Source organism: Arachis duranensis, chromosome 10 (assembly GCF_000817695.3).
Source record: "Arachis duranensis cultivar V14167 chromosome 10, aradu.V14167.gnm2.J7QH, whole genome shotgun sequence".
NCBI classification, from domain to species: domain Eukaryota; kingdom Viridiplantae; phylum Streptophyta; class Magnoliopsida; order Fabales; family Fabaceae; genus Arachis; species Arachis duranensis.
This window is the reverse complement of record NC_029781.3, coordinates 22,827,991-22,832,067: the sequence shown is the minus strand read 5'-3', so window position 1 is coordinate 22,832,067 and position 4,077 is coordinate 22,827,991. Positions and strand designations below refer to the sequence as shown.

General features: G+C 42.0%; 1 non-coding gene across 1 annotated transcript; it reads right to left on the bottom strand.

The window, feature by feature from the left end:
* On the bottom strand, positions 1–108 carry LOC127743470 (small nucleolar RNA R71). Its single transcript, XR_008004862.1, has one exon. It is a non-coding gene; the product is annotated as a small nucleolar RNA R71 (small nucleolar RNA).
* Between the last annotated feature and the right edge of the window lie 3,969 nt (positions 109–4,077).

The window sequence follows — 4,077 nt, the reverse complement described above, 5'->3', positions numbered from 1 at the left end:
AAGCTTAGAGTGGATGTTCAGACCTTCAAACAAAAAGATGGTGAATCCCTCTATGAAGCTTGGGAAAGATACAAGCAGATGACCAAAAGGTGTCCTTCTGACATGCTTTCAGAGTGGACCATTCTGAATATATTCTATTATGGTCTATCTGAGTTTTCTAAGATGTCACTGGACCATTCTGCAGGTGGATCCATTCACCTAAAAAAAACGCCTGCAGAAGCTCAAGAACTTATTGACATGGTTACAAATAACCAGTTCATGTACACTTAGAAGAATTTCATGAATAATGGGATGCCTCAGAGGAAGAGAGTTCTTGAGATTGATGCTCTGAATGCCATATTGGCTCAGAACAAAATGTTGACTCAGCAAGTCAATATGATTTCTCAAAGTCTGAATGGATGGAAAAATGCATCCAACAGTACTAAAAAGGCATCTTCTGAAGAAGAAGCTTATGATCCTGAGAACCCTGCAATGGCAGAGGTAAATTACATGGGTAAAACTTATGGAAACACCTATAATTCATCATGGAGAAATCATCCAAATTTCTCATGGAAGGATCAATAAAAGCCTCAACAAGGCTTTAATAATGGTGGAAGAAATAGGCTCAGCAATAGCAAGCCTTTTCCATCATCTTCTCAGCAACAGATAGAGAATTCTGAGCAGAGTCCCTCTAACTTAGCAAATATAGTCTTTGATCTATCTAAGGCCACTTTAAGTTTCATGACTGAAACAAGGTCCTCCATTAGAAATTTAGAGGCACAAGTGGGCCAGCTGAGTAAGAAAATCACTGAAATTCCTCCTAGTACTCTCCCAAGCAATACAGAAGAGAATCCAAAAAGAGAGTGTAAGGCCATTGATATTATCTATATGGCCGAATCCAAGGAGGAAGGGGAGGACGTGAATCCCAATAAGAAAGACCTCATGGGACGTCCCCCAGATAGAAAGGAGTTCCCTATTGAGAATCTAAAGGAATTTGAGGCTCACCTAGAGACCATAAAGATCCCATTAAATCTCCTTCTACCATTCATGAGCTCTGAAGATTATTCTTCCTCTGAAGAGGATGAAAATGTAACTGGAGAGCAAGTTGCTCAATATCTAGGAGCCATCATGAAGCTGAATGCCAAATTGTTTGGTAATGAGATTTGGGAAGGTGAACCTCCCTTGCTCATTAGTGAACTAGATACATGGGTTCAGCAAATCTTACCTCAAAAGAGACAAGATCCTGGAAAATTTTTAATACCATGTACCATAGGCACCATGACCTTTGAAAAGGCTCTATGTGACCTGGGGTCAGGCATAAATCTTATGCCACTCTATGTAATGGAGAAGCTGGGAATCATTGAGGTACAACCTGCCATATTCTCACTACAAATGGCAGACAAGTCAGTAAGACAAGCTTATGGATTAGTAGAGGACGTGTTAGTAAAGGTTGAAGGCCTTTACATCCCTGATGATTTCATAATCTTAGACACTAGGAAGGAGGAGGATGAATGCATCATCCTTGGAAGACCTTTCCTAGCCACAACAGGAGTTATGATAGATGTTAACAGAGGAGAATTAGTTCTTCAATTGAATGGGGACTACCTTGTGTTTAAAACCCAAGGGTGTTCTTCTGTATACATGGAGAGGAAGCATGAAAAGCTTCTCTCAGTGCAGAGTCAAACAAAGCCCCCACAATCAAACTCTGAGTTTGGTGTTGGGAGGCCATAGCCAAATTCTAAGTTTGGTGTTGAATCCCCACATCCAAACTCTAAGTTTGGTGTTGGGAGTCTACAACATTAACCTGATCACCTGTGAGGCTCCATGAGAGCCCACTGTCAAGCTATTGACATTAAAGAAGCGCTTATTGGGAGGAAACCTAATTTTTATTTATCTAATTTTATTTTTCTTTTATTGTTCTTTTATGTTTTATTAGGTTCATGATCATGTGGAGTCACAAAATAAATACTAAAATTAAAAACATAATCAAAAACAACAGAAGAAAAAGCACACCTTGGAGGAAGGGCTTACTGGCGTTTAAACGCTAGTAAGGAGCATCTGGCTGGCATTCAACGCCAGAACAGAGCATGGATCTGGCGTTGAATTCCAGAAACAAGCAGCATCCTGGCATTTAAACGCCAGGAATACACCCTGAGGAAAGCTGGCGTTGAACGCCAGCAACAAGCATGGAACTGGCGTTCAACGCCAGAAACATGCTGCAAATGGGCGTTGAACGCCCAAAATAAGCATCAATCTGGCATTGAACGCCAGGATTGCATGCAGAGGGCGTTTTACACGCCTCATTGGTGCAGGGATGATAATCCTTGACACCTCAGGATCTGTGGACCCCACAGGATCATCTCAGGATCTGTGGACCCCACAGGATCCCCACCTACCTCAACTCACCTTCTCTCCTCTTCACACAATCCAATAACACTTCACCACTTACATCCACCCACTCTTCTCCATAAACCCCACCTACCTTCAAAATTCAAAATCCCTTTTTCCACCCAACCCACCTAATGTGGCCGACCCTTAACCCCTCTCCCTCCACTATGTAAACCCCTCCATTCTTCTTCATTTTCACACAACATAACCTTCTCTTCTCCTCCTTGGCCGAAACACAACCTTCTCTTCCTCTCCTCCATATCTTCTTCTTCTTCTTCATCTATTCTTTCTTCTTTTGCTCAAGGGCGAGCAATATTCTAAGTTTGGTGTGGTAAAAGCATAGCTTTTTTGTTTTTCCAAAACCATTGATGGCACCTAAGGCTGGAGAAACCTCTAGAAAAGGAAAAGGAAAGACAAAAGCTTCCACCTCCGAGTCATGGGAGATGGAGAGATTCATCTCCAAAGCCCATCAAGACCACTTCTATGAAGTTGTGGCCAAGAAGAAGGTGATCCCCGAGGTCCCTTTCAAACTCAAGAAAAATGAGTACCTGGAGATCCGACATGAGATCCAAAGAAGAGGTTGGGAAGTTCTGACCAACCCCATTCAACAAGTCGGAATCTTAATGGTTCAAGAGTTCTATGCCAATGCATGGATCACTAGGAACCATGATTAAAGTATGAACCCGAACCCAAAGAATTACCTTACAATGGTTCGGGGGAAATACTTAGATTTTAGTCCAGAAAATGTGAGGTTGGCATTCAACTTGCCCATGATGCAAGGAGATGCACGCCCCTACACTAGAAAGGTCAACTTTGATCAAAGGTTGGACCAAGTCCTTATGGACATATGTGTGGAAGGAGCTCAATGGAAAAGAGACTCCAAAGGCAAGCCGGTTCAATTAAGAAGACTGGACCTCAAGCCTGTGGCTAGAGGATGGTTGGAGTTCATCAATTAAGAATACTGGACCTCAAGCCGGTGGCTATAGGATGGTTGGAGTTTATCCAACGCTCCATTATCCCCACTAGCAATAGATCCGAAGTTACTGTGGATCGGGCCATCATGATTCATAGCATCATGAATGGAGAGGAAGTAGAAGTTCATGAAGTCATCTCCCTTGAATTCTACAAAATAGCCGAAAAGTCCTCCACCATGGGAAGGGTAGCTTTTCCTCATCTTATTTGCCATCTATGTTACTCAGCTGGAGTTATCATAGAAGGAGACATCCCTATTGAGGAGGATAAGCCCATCACTAAGAAGAGGATGGAGCAAACAAGAGAGCCCACTCATGGATCCCAAGAGACGCATGAGGAAGCTCATCACCAAGAAATCCCAAAAATGCCTCAAGGGATGCACTTTCCTTCCAACAATTATTGGGAACAACTCAACACTTCTCTAGAAGACTTGAGTTACAATGTGGATCAATTAAGGGTGGAACATCAAGAGCACTCTATCATTCTCCATGAAATTAGAGAAGATCAAAGAGCAATGAGGGAGGAGCAACAAAGGCAAGGAAGAGACATAGAAGAGCTCAAGGATATCATTGGTTCTTCAAGAAGAAAGCGCCACCATCACTGAGGTGGACTCATTCCTTGTTCTTATTTCTCTGTTTTTCGGTTTTTATGCTTAATATTTATTTATGTTTGTGTCTTTCCTACATGATCATTAGTATTTAGTAACTATGTCTTAAGGCTATGAATAATTCCATGAAT